Here is an 18696-nt window from a genome sequence, read left to right on the forward strand (position 1 = left end):
CGCTCTGGACTGTTTCGAATGTTTACAGACACCCGAGAGCCAATCAGCTTTCCATGCGCACCTCGCGTCACGCGCCCGGAGCGCTCCCTGGTGCGCGCACCGGTGCGCTGCTATAGATATATATATTTTTTTGAACCTAAATTACTCAAAATCCACTGCAGCACATATCTTGAGACATAGCAAAGGCACATCGGGCTACCAATCCCTACAATTTTGCCAAATTTGGTGGAAATCCATTCAGCCGTTCGGGTTAAAAGTGAAATCGACCGCCCTATGGAAATTAACATGGGGAAAACACGTTTTGGGACCCCCCTTTTATCTCGGCCCCCGCTTGACGTATCCCCCCCAAACTTTCAAGGAAGGACCGGAGCTCGACGAGGCCATTTTCAGGAAATTTTCAGGCAGATTAGTCAACCGGTGCCAAAGTTATTCCAAATAGAATTTTGAGATTTAACATTGAAAAAAATCCTAACTATAACTACCTACTGGCGACCGCCAGTAGGTAATATATATATATATATATATATATATATGTATATTATATGTATATATATATATATATATATATATATATATATTCACTGAAAAAACCATAGGTTTCACACCAGTTATAGTTAGGAATTAGCATTTAAAAAACCTATTAAATTCACTGAAAAAACCATAGGTTTCACACCAGTTATAGTTAGCTGGAAATTTTATTGACATAAAACCATTGAAATTCCCACGTTATAGTTAGTTGGACTCACTATAACTTGCGCGCCTGCAATGCACTGCTGATGACGTCACATATTACATCACTCATGACATGGTCAGTGACATCACTCATGACATCACTGATGACACCATCCAGTGAATGTGTGTCTTTCTGAAAAATATTTTTTTATATATGTATTTGTAAAGTACGTTGGAAGAATAAATGGTTAAATAAGTGTGTAAATGTATGTTTGTTTTTAAAAGAATTGATTGGTTAACTGCCTTATTAAGTGTATCTTAGTGAATACATATATTAGCAAGTAACTTTTATATATTGAAATGTATGTATCAGTGTTTCACTTTGTGTATAAGTGGCTGTATGGGTTGGTGACTGACTCACTGTTTGTATTTGTTTTGAAGACAGCATATGTACAGGACTGTATGGATGTATGAGTGTGTATATGTGTATGTTAGTGAGTAAACGACTGTCTCACTATTGTCTTTTTCAGTAACGACATATGTTTTAATCTAGTATATGTGAGTATTGATTTATAAAACTGAGTATATGTGAGAGTAAGAGATTATAAGAGTTCCTGTTTAAATTAGTATGTGTTTATATAAGTGATTGTTTAAGAGAGTAAGTATGTGTAAGTATTCTTAGAAGTAAAGTGGTAGTGTGTGTATAGCTGTATATGCAAATAAATGAATGTTCATTACTATTTTTGCATGTGTGAATATGTGTGTGAGTAACTTTTGGATGACTGTCGGTGTGTAACAGGATGTATAGGTGTATCACTACATATAATGAGTGAGTATATGTACGAGTGACTATATAGAACTGTTTGTGAATGAGTGGATGTGTATATAGATGGTGGAATAACTGAATTGTTTATTGTAACTGGTATGGGTATCTCCACTTTTTTGAAAATGTTAAATACTATTCTTGAATATGTGTTTCAAGGCTTACATTACACTTAAAGGAGGTCTGTCACTCTGTCACAAGGATGGTGTCATCAGTGATGTCATGAGTGATGTCACTGACCATGTCATGAGTGATGTAATATGTGACGTCATCAGCAGTGCATTGCAGGCGCGCAAGTTATAGTGAGTCCAACTAACTATAACGTGGGAATTTCAATGGTTTTATGTCAATAAAATTTCCAGCTAACTATAACTGGTGTGAAACCTATGGATTTTTCAGTGAATTTAATAGGTTTTTTAAATGCTAATTCCTAACTATAACTGGTGTGAAACCTATGGTTTTTTCAGTGAATTTCATAGGTTTTTTAAATGCTAATTCCTTTCTATATCGAGTTTCTAACCTATGTTTTTTTTTACAATTTGCTGTTTTGTGTAAGTATTAATTTTTGAGTTTTTTTTATATCATTTTTTCCTGGGGCGCTCTGGGTGCGCGCTCCGGTAAGCTCTCCGGTAAGCTCTCCAGTAAGCTTTCCGGTAAGCTCACCGGTAAGCTCTCCGGAGAGCGCACCCAGAGCGCTACTTTCGTTCGTGAAAAAAATAAGAATGAAAAGTTAATAATAATGCAAAACATTTGGTACCATACAAATAAAAGCAGTTTTTTTTAATGAGGAAAATGATTATGCATTTCCGTAAAACTATGATGATGTCGCATCGGCGCGCAACGTATGCGCCCCCGGAAGCGCCTACGTTCGCGCCGCTTATGCGCCCCGGAAGCGCCTACGTTCGCGCCGCGTGTGTGCACCCGGAAGCGCTCCGGAGCGCGCAGCGTAAGCGCGTCAAGTCATGTGACCTTAAAATAACACTTTTCATTGGTTGCTAACAGTTTATTTTACAAAGAATGAAATCCCCACCCATTTCCTTCACTTCTTCTTTCACTTTTGTGACTGCAAGACCTTCCTTTTTGCTCCTGGATATTTCTTGGTTTTACCATGGCTGCCAGACAATCCAGCAGTGATGAAGAACAGAATTCATTAATGAAGAGCCTCCTCAACGAAAAGTTAAGGAACATTTTATTTGGAAATTTTTTAAAATCCCACCTAATCAAAAAAAGGTGAATGCTTCAAAAGTGGAGTGCAGTATCTGCAAAGAAGTGCTGTCGCGGGGTAACCCCTTAAAAAAGTACTCATTTGGAAACTACACGATGATCCGACATGTGGAGAGGAAGCACCCCCAGAATTTTGACCGGGAAAGTGTCAGGGCTCTGGCACAAGAGGTTCCCAGTGATGGGGCCTCTACATCAACCGGAGGAGCAACTTCTTCTGGGAGGGGGAGATCACAAGAGCTGGTTCCGAACATTCAACCTGCTTTTAACCATGGTGCCCTCAGATGCAGATACTGCAATCAACTGCTTACCTTTGGAGAACAAAGTGTACAGCTCATGGTTCGAGCATTAGAAAACCATCGCTGCTCTTCCCACCCCTAATTTTTTTAGTTTTTATTGCTCCTGTTGAGCAGTTTCCATTCCCTGTTTTTGTTCCTGTTTAGAAAAAAGACGAAAACCAAAAGTTCTTTTCAGAACTACCTCCAATTCTCATCAAAGAGCTATATTCTTAAAAAAATGAAAAAAGAGTAAGTGAAATAGAGTGCATTGATAATGGAAAGGAGAATGAGTAAGAAAGAACAGAAAGGTATGAGAGGAGAAAGGAAGTGAAGTAGGAGGACTGAAAGAAGGTGAGTGTTAGGAAAGAAAGTAAGGAGAAGAAGAGTGAATATGGGGAATGTTGATATTCAAAGAAAATGTTGAAAAGGAACAGGGGTGTGGAAGGATAAGAAAAGATGCATTGCTGGAGTTGAAGGCAGAAGGCCTCATTTATGAAGCCATGCGTCACTTTAACGCCACCAAAGCATCACTTTTTGTGACGCATCAGTCCAATAAAAAATGCACCTTATTTATTCATATTTACAAAGTGGCGTTTCTAGGTAAATACGTCACTTTGTAAACCCCTGCGCCACATTATTCCTACGTCAGGTGTAATGTATGCAAAAGGGACGTAGTGACGCAAGAAAGGGTCGTAGAGGTGACACAGTGAATAAACTGGAGGCCTCATTTCTGAAACGTGACATATCGCTGCGTGAAAACAGCGATGCGTCACTTTTCTGTGCACACTCCTTACGACATTCCAGATGTGTCATATTTAATGTATGACGAATCATGTCACAAGGAGTTACAGATACGTCAGTATTTCTGACGTATCTGTAAACACAAAAGTGACGCATTTGTGAATTGCGTCACAAAAGTAACGCAACTCCAGTAATGCGTCCTTTCACATGGGGAAAGCACCATGTGAAAGATCTTGCGTCAGTCTTACACCTGCTGTGAGGCAGGCTCAAGATTTTGACGCAACAGCATCCTAAAAGTGACGCAGTGAAATCTCATAGATTTCACTGCGTCTCTATTACGAAGCTTTTTGCGGGGGAACGCCCCCTCTGCATACATTATACCTGACGCAGGTATAATGTGGCGCAGGGTTTTAAAAAGTGACCCATCTACCTAGATGCGTCACTTTTTAAATATAGCGCAACGAGGCGCATTTTTTTACACCGCTGGTGCGATGCGTCACTTTTCTGTGTGCACTCCTTACGACATTCCAGATGTGTCATATTTAATGTATGACGAATCATGTGGCAAGGAGTTACAGATACGTCAGTATTTTGGAGGTGACTCTAGTCTATTATCATTCTAGTGCAAGGATTAGAGCCATAGACAGGGCCTATTCATAAGGCATAGTAATATAGTTCCGTACCCTTTTCCTTAGATCAGGGCTTATAAACTTATGTTAGGGGATAGATTCATTAGTACTAGTGATAATCCATCCTTTTGCAAGAGTGTTAGTATACCTTCTATGGAGTTATGCTTATTTCGGGCCTTGTAGGCCTCAAACGGGAGAGACTCCATCTTGCTTTCTGCCTCAGCAGCTTGAGATGCTTTTAGGTCAAATGTAATGTTTTAGTTACGAGGTGTTGTTCGCTTGGAGAGAACCGGCTCAGGCTGGCCCTTATCGAAAGACTGTATTTTTCTCCATTCTGAAGACACAACATCAGGCCTGCCGGCTGGGAACGTGTCCTTGGTACGGGGAGGTACAAGAATTTGGTGGGCGGCAGGTTACTGGCCGTAACTTTCCATGAAGGAACAAGCTTCCATATTAGTGAAAGCATGAGGCAGTGAATCAGTCAGTCTGTAGGCGGTAGCTAGCCGTTAGCATCAATGCCATTAATTATTTCCAAAGAAAAGGAGTTTGGTCCTGGGATGCAGGGGAAGCTGGACCAGTGAAATATGAACAATAAAGAATTTGCTAACCCCCACGTGAATAATTATGTAAACATTTTTTGGGAAAAACACAAACAAAGAAATTATCTTCTGCTTGTGCAGGTATTTTATTTAAACCTGTTTCAATTTTTTACTAAGTTCCTTTTTATATTTTCATGGAAGAGAAAGGTACTTATGAACCACATTTATACATATATACAACTATTATACAACAAACATATATACAAATATAAACAGTTATTAAACGATCTTCTTTTTCAAGAGCTACGTTTTCACAAATATTGACTTTGTGAAATATTTCTCACTTATAATTACCACAAAATGAAACATGAAAAGGCAACCAAATTATTATAAGAAAGATCCAATATCAATTTTGAGGAAAAGATCAAAGCAATTGGTAATGCGATTAACAATAAATTCCTGTTCACTTTCTTTGGCAGGCACTCAAACTGCAGAAGTGTAACCCTAAGACGAGCCAAGGCACAGATGAGAAGGGAACCTAGATGACTGCTGAATCCAGACTTCACATTAATAAGGTGACGTCAGTCTATGTCTTATAGTGTGCACATTCTAATCTTTCACTTTCCTTTGCAGGATATATGTTCTAGTATAGTATTGTGTTTTTATGATCATTGTAATAAAGTACCCCAGTTCTTAGTGAACCAGCATGTGCCTCGTATTCTTGTTCAACCAGGGTAACCTGTTCTTCTAGTCAGGCATTGTTTTCATGAATGGATGTAATTCCCGGTCAGGTAAGTAGTGACTGAGCAATGAGGGAGAGAGGGGCCCCTTGAGAAGGAGAATAGATTGTACATCATCTAATTCAGTAAACTGTTGTGTGATCTATAATATTGTATTATCATATCCCTAGTAGCCAATGAAAGATTCCTTCCAAGGGTATTCATAGGAAAGTGATCGTCGTTGGTAAGCGGCGTTAATGAGAACACCAGGCGGGAAACTGGTGCCGATACCCGCAGGATTGCGGCTTGGGATGTAAGTAATGAGAACACCAGGGAGGATACTGGTGCCTAGATCCGCAGGATTGCGGCTCGGAATGTAAGTGAGAGAACACCAGGGAGGAGACTGGTGTCTAGACACGCAGGATTGCGGCTTGTCGGGTGGGCACTGACTGTGATCAGTGTGTAATGGTAACTAATCAGAACTGCCTCCGGGTAGACCAGTCTGGGCCTAAGTTGCCGCGAGACTAGCTGGTGTGAGTGTGATATTGTAGAAAACCTATGCATGTATATTGCTAATTCCCCATCCTTAGGTACAAGGCATATATACCTATTGTAAATACGTCCTGAGGAGGGAGGTGATTACGTTCCGGCTGGGTTGGTGGTGCTCCGAGGAGCTGATCCTATCTGGTCCGAGAATCCGGCCGTTACACCCGGTCATTGGCAATCTAGTAACGATTAGGCCAAATATCACCTATAGAAAAGCAAGATCTATGGAAACAAGTTTGGTGTCTAGCAGCCCTGAACTAGTCACGGGCACGTGGCTAGCAGGAAGGAAAGGGTTTTTGAAATGCGCCACTTGTAAGGCCTGCAAAAATGGCATCAGCAAATCTGAATACACAATACCCTTCTCTCCTGTCCCCATAAAAATAAGAGAGAAACTTAACTGCAAAACAGAATTTGCTGTTTACGTCTTACAATGCCCTTGCGGGCTCAGATATGTGGGGAGCACAAGGCCCCAAGTTCACAAAAGAATTTTGCAACACTTGAGGGCTATTGTTAACGCAGACCCCACATACCGCCAGGCATTTCGAAATTGTACACAATAAGAATCCGCAAGGCCTTACATATTTTGTTATAGACAGGGTTCCTCCTCAACGAAGAGGTGGTGACAGGGAAGGACTTCTTCGTAAACTTGAGACCCGATATATCATCTTGCTGGACAGCAAGATGCCTAACGGGCTCAACAATAGTGAGGATTGCCACATCTATTTATAAATCTGTCACACTATGAGAAAACCAATTCAGAACCTATTCTGCATAAACTAATCACCACTCTATTTAGCAACAAGTTCTTAAAGTAACTCCCTTATCCTCCACACAAAGCATTTTTGAATTATTAGATATTTTATCACTCTTTTATCATTGGGCACTTTTTTATTCGACACTGGTAGCACTTTATGACTTTACGTGCGTGATGTTGCACATTCAACCAACATGTACTGAACCTTTAGCGACTTTTGCACAAGTGACTGAATTGCCCACATGGGCAGTATCAACTACATGAATTTTAAACATTATGAACTCATTTTAGAAATACTCTATTTTGATTTACATGTCTTTTAATTGATTTTATTGTTGTTTTATTCAAACATACGGTTGACAATTTTTAACATGTTTTCAATTTTAGCAATCTTATAATTTGATTGCAAATGAGCTTGGCAAGGATCAGGAATACATGTATATAATTTTTAATATACAGTTATAATTTATGTGTTTTAAATATACACAATTCTGATTCGCCAATCTATATTTACATGTTTACATCTTGTGCATAATCAAGAGTTGCCATCTCAAGATTAGTGCAAACTAGTCTGATACAGCGTATTTATACAGCAAACCTGAATCTAATCTGTATTTTACTGGCAGTATATCATGTTGGTTTAATCTATTTTGTTAGAACTGCAATGCATTTAGGCACGTAGTATGTTTACTATGTTCATCACGCACTTTAAAATGGTGGCCAGGCCCCATGACTGCGTCATGTGATCAAGGCTTTTGGTAGCCAAAACGCGGCATGGCAGACTGGTGTTGGGCGCAATAAAACTTTAAACACCACGATTTGGGTCCCGTCTCGTCTTTACCTCGATTTGGCTGTATGCTGTACTGCTGACTGACTGAGGACGATCTATACCGTATATATATATATATATATATATATATATATATATATATATATATATATATATATATATATATATATATATATATATATATATATATATATATATATATATATATATATATATATATATATATATATATATATATATATATATGTATATATATTTCAAGAAAGCCCTGCTTTTACCACTCCATCACCAGGACCAACAGACGGATAGCACACAGGAATCATTTTAACAAAGTAATTTATTAGGCTTCAGATGCTTCCATACGTTATGGAGCAAGTAACCAGCAAAGTGCAAGGTGCATATTAATCCACAAAGCAAAACCTATTTATATAAAGTCTTACACATTTCAGGACATGAGCCTTCCACATTTTAAAACCATAATTGTTTATTGAACAATTAAAGTGCAATACAGAAGACAAAATTAATCGTCAAAATGCATGGTAAATCAACATAAGGAATTAGAATAAGGCTCAATTAGATGCAGGAAAGAGTCTGATATGAAGTCAAGTTTCAAAGCAAAAGATATTCTGAGTCTAAATCAAGAGACATATCGACTCAGTTCAACTCTCAAAGAGTTGGATGAAACCTAACTGGCTCTCCCTCAATTTCAGGCCTTTTTAAAACTAAATTAACATTGAAAATCACTTTGGCAGCATAAAGTGATCCTATATCGTTACAGAAATTGGCAAATCACAATACACAATGAAATAGGTCATCATTTAGGACCATACCAACTCCCTCCGCTAATATGAATATTAAAATCCCCCCTTTGATCTAATATCTTTGGATGTGTCAGTATAAGTTATGTTACACTCAAACCAATGACAATCTCATAAATGAGTAGGCTTACAGTAATACAGACAAGAGCCTTACATGTTCGAGAACAGCATGTCAATACCGAGCAATATACTGTTGCACATTTTGTTATGTGTGGCGACATGAAAAGTGAAAACACAAATCATGCCAGTGTTAGGATTCAAGATGGCTTTGAGGCCTAGATTGGGCCTGGTTGAGTCAAGCAGAAGGAAAGTACAATTTACAAAGTGAAGTGTTTCTGTTTTTTTTTTTTTAAGTTTGAAGTTTATTAAGGTATAAAGAAGAAAAAACAGGGCAAGAAGAGACAATCAGAAGTTATAAAAACAATAAAACTCTCTTACATCAAAATAATATTTGATCAATAAAGGATGTGAAACAAAAAACAATGGAATTTAAAATTGCAGAAATACTGAGGGTGGGGGAAAAAACATGAGAGGCATACATCATAGAAGTGATAACAAAGAAAAAGAAAATAGGATGCATTAATAAATTTACAAATACTAAGATAAAACAATTCACGGTGGTTTTTGAACTTCAACAGAACGCGGTGGAGAAAGGGGGGAAGGTCTGGCAATTCTAGATAAATATTCGGTGAGGGGAAGCCATAAAAGGTCACGTTTGATTGCTAAAGAAATAGGGGAGACAAAATTAGTGTCTAGGCGGTGATTGAAACAAACTGCGTTCCACCATGCAGAGAAAGAAACATCTTTAGCTTGTTTCCAATGTGTTGTAATATGATGGAAAGCGATGGCTATCAGGAGATCAAGTAATTTATGTTTATGGTGGGATCCAGAAAGGTCAGGGGAAAGGGAGCCTAGGAAAATCTGAAGGACAGAATAGGGGATAGTGAGTTGAAAAAGTTTTTGTATTTGAGACCAAACGAGATGCCAGAAGTGGAGAATGGGAGGGCATTCAAAGAGCATGTGTTTCAGATCAGCCAAAGGGCAGGGACAGGACCAACAAGTGGGAGAAGTGTCTGGAGAGAAAGAGGATAAAATTACGGGAGTGTATAATGTACGGTTATAGATAAAAAATAAGGTTTGGGTAGTATTGGCAGCTCTAGAAGTGCTCTGAAGTTTAGACCAAACTTTATCCCAAAAACTAGGGAGCCAATTTTGAGACAAATCATCTTCCCATGCCAACTCAACTTTGGATTTAGTGCGATCGATAGGTGTTTGAAGGGATTTATAAAGAAAAGATGCAGAAGGGGATTGGTCGAGAGCATTTGAAATGGAAAAATGAAGTTCAGGAATAGTGTTGGTGGACGGGAGAGAGGAAAGATACTGGGTAAGAGAGGGAAGAAGAGATAGATATTGTTTGCGAGAAGAGGAAGGTAATGAAAATTGAGTTTGGAGTAAGTGGAAGGAGAGAGGGGAGGAGTCAGAGATGAGTTGAGATATCCATTTTAAACCACGGGAATGCCACGATTTCCAGTAGATTGAACGATTTTTAATTTTAAGAAGTTTATTATGCCAAATAGGTTGGGAAGAAGTAGAAGAAGCGGATGGGTAGGTGGATATCAAATATGGCTGAAGAATAGAACGGGTATGAGAAATGATGGGAGATCGAAGAGAAGTGATATCAGAGGAGAAGGATAGAACTTCACTGAATTCATAAGGGTGAAGGAAAGATGATTCTAATGTCAACCAAAGCGGAGGATAATATGGAAGATCCGAAGAAATCCAACGTAGGGCTTGTTTCAAGGAAAAAGCATTATGATATGACTTAAAATTGGGGAATTTAACTCCGCCTAAAGATTTGTCTTTCTTTAAAGCAGAGAGGGCGATTCTGGATTTCTTGTCTTTCCATAAAAACTTCAATAAGATAGAATCTATTGAATTAAAATGATGATTGGGGATGCGAATGGGAATCATAGAAATAGTGTATAGGACCAAAGGGGCTAGCATCATTTTTATGGAATCCAGGCGACCCCACCAGGAGAGAAAGAGAGGGTTCCAACGATTGATGGAAGAAGTAAGCTTAATAGAAAGGGAATCGAAATTAAATTTGAGGGTATCAGAGAGACGAGGGGCAAACCAAACACCTAGGTACTTAATCTTAGAGGGTTGCCAGGAAAACCCGGAGGAATCAAATAGATGTTTAAGACATAAGGGATTCAGGGGTAATATTTCACATTTGTCCGTGTTAAGCTTATAGCCAGATACATTAGAAAAAACGGAGACTTGGTTTAGGAAGGAAGGTAGGGTTGTTTGAGGGTTTGAGCAGTAAAATAAAATATCGTCAGCGTACACCGATAGTTTAACTTGTTGTTGTTGAGGGCCAAATTGAAAACCGGAAATGTTCTCGTCACGTCTAATTTTGGTTAAAAAGGGTTCTAAAGCTAGAATAAACAAAAGAGGAGATAGAGGGCATCCTTGACGAACTCCCCTTTGGAGGGGAAAATAATCAGAAGTGATGCCGTTGGCAAAGATGGAGGCATGGGGACTGGAGTAAAGTAAAGAGATAAGGGAAATGAATTTAGATGGGAAACCGAACCAACGAAGAGCTTGGAACATAAAATCCCAGTTGATTCTGTCAAAAGCCTTCTCGGCATCAAGAGAAATGGCAGCCAATGGGGAAGTAAGGGAAGAGGCTCTACTTAAAATGTTAAAGAAAACACGAGAATTGTCTGTTGAGAGACGTCCTTTAACAAACCCAGATTGTTCCGGACCGATAAGTTCTGGTAATAGAGGATCCAATCGAAGAGCTATGATTTTGGCAAAAATTTTATAATCTGTGTTGACCAGGGAGATAGGGCGATAATTTTTGCATAGAGTATGATCTTTGTCTGGTTTGGGTATTAAACAAATTAAGGCTTCTTGGAAAGTTCCTCGGGAGGAACCAGAATCAACAAATGACTGAAATAACAGGAAAAGTTTAGGGAGGAGAAGGGAAGAGAAATGATTATAGAATTCAATGGTGAAACCGTCGGGACCCGGGGCTTTACCTTTACGTAGGATTGAAACGGCATGAGAGATTTCAGAGGGGGAGATGTCTAGATTTAGTGCTTGAAAATCAACATGTGCAGATTGTGGGGAAGGAATATCTCGAAAATAAGCCAGGAGATCATCAGGATCAGGGATAGATTCAGGAGTGTATAGGTTTTGGTAGAAGGAGACAAATTGAGCTAATATGTCCTTATCTTTGAAGAAGGAAATACCGGTTGGACCTTGTAATGATTCAATCTTTGTTTTTTCTTTGCGTATTTTAAGGTAATTAGCTAACAGTTTACCCATTTTGTTCTGTCCTCCGTAATAACGGGAATTACATTTAAGGAGAGTGTTTGATGCCGCATTAGTGGTAAATTTATTGAATTCAATTTTGGCAGAGATAAGTTCGCGAAGTGAGGAGTCAGAGGAGGAGTTATAGTAGGTGTATTCAAGTTTCTTAATTTTATCTAAAAGTTGAGTTGATTTGGTGATTGATTGTTTTTTCTTATGAGAGACAAAATCAATGATAAAACCTCTAGCAGCAGCTTTGAAGGAATCCCACACCATAACAAAGGAAGACCCAGGGAGATGATTGAGAGTAAAGAATTCAGAGGTAAAAGCTGTAAATTTAGTGGAGAAAATAGGGTCTAGGAGTAAAGAGTTATTAAACCTCCAACGTCCTGAGTGAGGGGAAAAGGGAATAAGGTCAATATCAACAAAAACGGGAGCATGGTCTGAGATTAGAATGGAACCAATGTCCGAATGTGTGGCTAATTGTGCTAGGGGTTTGCTAAGGAAAAGGTAATCAATACGGGATTGGGAATGATGGGTGGGGGAATAGAACGTGTATTCTTTAAGGTCAGGGTTACATAGTCTCCAAATGTCTACTAAAGCATAATTCTGAAGAGAGGCAATAAACTGAGAATGCATCTTAGAGGGAATAAACTTAACCTTGGAATTTCTGTCTAGAAAGGGGTCCAGAACTTGATTGCAATCACCACCAAAAATAACATATTTCTCATTAATTGTAACTAATTTGTCAGAAATAGCAGGCCAAAATAATTTATCAATGCCTGTAGGAGCATAAACATTGAAGATAACAATAGGAATTTTGTCAATAAGAAGGTTAGTAATAACCCAACGGCCATTGTCATCATTTTCATGGGAAACAACTGAAACATTTACCTTTTTATGACATAAAATAACAGTGCCATTTTTCTTACCCAAAGCAGGAGAATGAAAGACATGTCCTACCCAGCAACGTTTAAGTTTATTAGCCTCCTTATCAGAGAGGTGGGATTCTTGGAGGAGAGCTACATCAGCTTTGAGGCGTGTCAAGTGGGTTAGGACACGTTGACGTTTATTGGGGTTATTTAACCCCTTAACATTCCAAGTAACTACTCGGAATTTGTAATTTCAGTAGAATGGTGTGAAAGAAGATATATTGAAAAGTGAATATGAAAAGATAGATAACAGTAATAGGTATGTAAGAAACAAGAGGTGGAAGAGAAAGAGAGCAAAAGAGAGAAAAGAGAGTGGAGTAGAGAGATAGAAGAGAAAGAGATGAATAAGGGGTTAGAGAAAGAGAACAGTATAGAATATAGAACAAAGCGTGTAGAAAAAAAAGATAATATCATAACAGATAAAAAGAGATCAAAAAAGGACTGAGGGATGACGACGCCAAAAGAGGACGACATCAACAACGGAGACTCACATCGTCGAACACCTGAGGAACCAGCGAAGGAACGAAGTGGAGGGAGATACGAATACACCGGGATGGATACACACGGGAAAAGGATCTGTAAGAAGGTAAAAAAAAGAAGAAGAAAATATTAAAAACACACATGGTAAAAGTAATAAAGAGTAACATAAGAATATGGATGAGATAGACAGGGGTGGAGAGCACTCAGTCAGACACAGGGATCAGAAACTATGAGAAAACATGGCAAAAAATAGACAAAACAGATCAAAATGGTCAGACGGGTCGTGCAGTGTCCATGCTCTCAGCTTCATGGCGATGCAGGAACTCTTCAAGGACGAGTGGGTCTTCACATGTAGTGGTTCTTTCTTTATAGGTGACCTTGAAGAGGCAAGGGTGTAATAGCCCATATCTGGCGCCAAGGGCTCTCAAACGAGGTCTCAAATCCAGGAACTGCTTTCGACGGTCGGCTGTGATCTTAGCAACATCTTGAGAAAGGTATAATCTGCGGCCTTCTCACATAACTTGTTTTTTAGCCTTTGCTGCAGAAAGAACTTGGAGGAGATCAGTGTATTGAAGGAACAGCATGATGACACCTCGAGGTTTATCAGAAATTTTCGGGCCAAGTCTGTGCGCACGTTGAATATTTAGAGAGGTGGAAGGAGGAAGGTCCAGGATTTTTGGTAGAAAAGTTTGAAAGAAGACTGTTGGATTAGACCCCTCTGTAAGTTCCGGAAGATTATAAAGGCGTAGGTTATTCCTCCGGTTGCGATTTTCCAACTCCTCCGACTGTCGCTTTAGGAGAGAGATATCTTTTTCCAAGAGCGAAATTTTTGCACATGAGGTATGAAGAGTCTCTGTCGATTGTTCCACCAAAAGAACCCTTGATTCCAACGTGGACCACTTGTCATGGAGAAATTGTAAGGTTTTAGTAGTTTCGGCCATGAAGGGTTTAAGTGCTCGAAGTTCCTCCAGAATAAGATCCATTGAAGCAGAATGTGATGATGAACCTGGAGATGGAGGATCTTTTTTCAAACGCTTCGTTGAACCAGGTTGTGGAAGCTTACTAGTTGAAGTATTTTTAGGAATAGCGCCGTGAGTAGCGTTAGGGTTGAGAGAAGTGGGATCATCCATATTAGTAGTTGTGGAATCAGAGTCTGAGGAAAGTTGTGGCTTCTTTTTTGATGCTGTAAGCTTGAGAGTGCGGAGTTTCCCCATATAAGGCAGGAGAAGTAAATACAATGTCACCACAATGTGTTGATGAGAAAAATGTTGTAAATAGGAAGCAAAAGGTGGTGTTTATAGTGGAAAGCACCAAAAAGCGTGCATTTGAAATGCAAGAAAAATAGTTAATTAGAGCAGTCAGTAAACATATAACCTTTCCTCAGGTATAGCAAATAAAGTTCCGTGGATATAAACTATCACCTCATGTCAGAGAGTTTGACAAGGGGGCGCTGAATGCAGCTGGAAATGTTCAATGAGCGTTATGCAAAGCAGCGCGCCACCTTAGTATGAGGAGATTATCATCGTGAGACATGAGGAAACATCGATGAAAAATGATGTGTGAAAACTGATATTAATTCCAAGAACCAGCAATGAGGGTCACAGACTGAATGTAGCAGAGCAGGAAAGGGCGTTTTAAAGGCAATTGGCCGGTAGAAATAGCAACCGCATTGCATATGCTGAGGTAGAGAGGCGGCGCTCGCTGTGAAGGAAGCGCGCGGCAAATGCAGAAAATGGCGGCCGCCGAGGAGGTGAAGAGCGTCACTTACGGAGGATGTGCATTCCGTCGAAGTAGAGAAATGCTGCTCGGCTCTCCGTGTTCAGCTCACGTTCCGATGCACAAAAATAGCATTTGCGCTCACCAAGGTCCGGTGTGAGCAGAGAAAATCGCCGGCTCCTGTGGTCGACTTGCGGAGCTCCGGTGCTAAGCCGCCATCTTGTGCGGCGTTCAAGCCACCCTCAAGTGTTTCTGTTTTAATAGAAATATTTTCATAATGTCCAAAAACACTTTTTGTAATAAATCAGAATCAGCTTCTGTGTCCTCACACTGGCCTGCCGTTCCTTGTAGATATTGTAACTCCCACTTGTAGCAGCGGCATCTCTAGCTGAACCTCCTCATTAGCAGCAGAATCATCATCAAGAGAGGCTTCTAATACCATATCATCACCAGTGCCCCGACATCTGCTTTTAAAACATGTCTGCTAGGAAATCTTGTGTCAACACCTTACAGCTGTCACTGAAGAAGAAGTAGACAACAACCTCCATTTCCTGTAAATTACCATCTGACAAAAAAGACAATGCAAAAAATGTAAAGGTAACAATAAAACACAAGCGGACAAAATTTTAAATAAGCAACTTCGAAAACACAGAAAGACACATATAAAAAATGTGTACATTAATCCATGTGTGTCAACATCGAAAATAATATACTCTCAAGTGCTGAAAATGTCCAAAGCTAGCTAACAATGTGTGAATTACTGTTTACCCCTTGACAGCTAGCACAACCTGGAAAGAAAATGGGGTGTGATGGAGACTTTTCTATACTCCCAATTCACCACCTACAGTCCTGATTACAACAAACTTCCTCCAAGTATTTGAGGCTCGTAATTTACTAGGACAATTACTAAGGCGCCAACCCACCGATTAATGTGTTTCCTGAATGGATCTGCAGGACCTGCCAATCCCTAGAATCTCATGACATCTTTTAATGGAACTCATTGATTGAAAGAAAAAAGATTGGGTAGCTAGCCCTAAATGGTGTCAGTACCCTACTCTTTTTCATCACCATAGGTGTCTATTCCCCTTTGCTATCCCATGCAAAGCTCTTCCTGACTGGCACACCAACTTCTACAATTGTTTACGTGCTTTAAATGAATTACACAAAATTGTAATGGACCTTAATTCACTTGGTGGATGGTCCATTTTATCTATCATAAAGACTCTTAATTTTCTTTTTTAAATCACACCCCAACAACATTGTTTCCTACACCGATGACACCCAGCTCATCCACTCACTATCAGCAAACCCCACAGAGACACAAATCTACTTCCACAAATGCATACAAAGCGTCTCAACATGGATGAGAGACAGCTGCCTCCAATTAAACACCAATAAGACAGAAGTTCTGGACTTTGGCAGAGACAGCACCCTTTGTAATGACTCCTGGTGGCCCTCAGAGTATGGCACAACCCTACCCAAAGACCACACACGCAACTTAGGCATCATACTAGACAGCAAACACTCTATGAAACCTCAGATGAACACAGTTGCCTCAGCCTGCTTCCAAACAATACGCCTCCTCTGCAAGATGTTCAAATGGCTCCCCACAAGCACAAAGAAAGCAGTCATGCAAGCCCTCATCACCAGCAGACTCGATTATGGCAACGTACGCTACGCACACGCCTCAACCAAGCTCATGAAAAGACTCCAAAACACAGTAGCCAGACTACTCCTTGACCATACCGAAATGTTGCACATCTCCACCCATCTCAAAGACCTCCACTGGCTCCCCATTCAAAATAGATGCAGGTTCAAACTCCTCAACCATGCTTAGAAAGCACTCCTTAACATTGGACCCTGCTACCTGAACCACTGTATGACCTTCCACCTGCCCACTAGAAACCTTTGCTCTGCACACCTCACGTTCACAAGCACTCCATGTACCCACCGCTCCCGCAAAGGAGGAACCTCCTTCTCCCACCTTGCCGCCATATCCTGGAATACCATTCCCCTCCGCCTACGCACCAGCTCACACTCACCACTTTCAAGAAGGAGCTCAAGAGCTGGCTCTTCAACCAATACAACTCACCAGCGCCTGGATACCTCCCTGGGTAACTAGCAGCACTCAGTACTGATTGATTCTTTGATTGAAATCTACTTGCTCTTTTGCACACTTCGTGTGCTTTTTGCTTTGGTTGTTGAAACTAGTGTCAGTGACCGCATTGGTGGTGTAGCATAGATGTAGCTACGACAAAGTCCATTACCCCAGATGGACATGCAGTCTACTTTTATTTTATCTCATGTTGGGCTTGTAAAGTGCTAATGGGTGCTCTGGTACGTTATTGTTGTGTTAGGGGCAGATTTACAAGCCCCTAGTGATACTTTTGCACCGCAGTTGCATCACATTTGTGATGCGGTGCCGGCATAAAAAATGTGGCCAATTTACAAGGTGACACATCTAGGGAAATGTGTCATGTTGTAAAGCCCTACTTCACATTATACCTGCGTCAGGTATAATGTATGCAGGGTGGGCATTCCCATGCAGGAAAGCCTTGTAAAAGTGATGCAGTGAAATCTACAAGTTTTCACTGCATCACTTCTAGGACGCCATATGTCAAAACATTATGCCTGCTTGAAGCAGGCATAAGGAGTGATGCAGTGTAGTGGGAATAGGCCTCAAAATGCATTGCTGAAGTTGCGTTGTGGTTGCAACAAAACTCCAGCAATGCGTGACTTTTTCCAAAACAGATGCGTCACAATTTTTGACGCATCTGTCAATCCTTGTGCCATGGTGTGCCATATTGTAAATACGGCCTATCCATGGTGGCGCATCGGGTTTCTCAGGGTGGTGCAGGGAAAGTGACGCATCTCTACAGATGCGTCACTTTCTTGTAAATTTGCCCCTTAGTGTCTAACATGGTGGTTGTTTCCTATTACCTCGAGCTGCATTAGGTATCAATGATGAACACATATGAATCCTGTGTTCACTGGGTTAGTGATGGCATGCATTTTGAGGGTTGTTATGCAACTAAAGATTGTCACTGAAGATAGTGTTATCATGCACTACTGCATTTACCGTAATGCACTGGAGCAAACTGAGTGCTGGGATGTGAGGCACTGTGCTCCAACCCTCTTTTTGTTTGCAAAAACTCCCTTTAGCTAAAGAGCTGATGAGCTCTGGTTGATGCACCTGCACCAAGTGATTGGTACAGAGACCTGAGAAGATTTGGGGCAGATTTTCCAACACCTTGAAAACAGTGAGCCTCATTTATGAGGCCCTACCGGCACTATTGTGCCGCCAGAACAACACTTTTCTAGCGGTACGATATTAACAAGGCCACGTAAAGCCATGGCTTTTCATGGCCTTATAAATATGTGCCCCTTTTCACTCAGAAAACTGCATGAAAGGGGCATTTCATGGGTGCTGCTGGGGGCGTTTCCAGCAACATCCATGGCTTTTTGACGCTGCACAAGATTTAAGAGAATTCGTAAGTCTGTGGCAGCACCAAAAACGTACGCCTCCTCAGGGAAAGCGTGAGGGAGGCACAACAGTCATAAATATCTTTATTTCTCCTCATTTGTCCTAATTCTATGTGTTCTGCATTCTACATCACACATAGAAAGAGGAAAAAGTCTCTTGTGATTGTTTTTGTGCAGGATGATTTCCTTTCCTGCACAAAAAGAATCTTCCCCGCAGCGCAGGCATCCTTGCACCAT

The sequence above is a fragment of the Lissotriton vulgaris genome, chromosome 7 (genome assembly GCF_964263255.1).
Source record: "Lissotriton vulgaris chromosome 7, aLisVul1.2, whole genome shotgun sequence".
NCBI lineage: Eukaryota > Metazoa > Chordata > Amphibia > Caudata > Salamandridae > Lissotriton > Lissotriton vulgaris.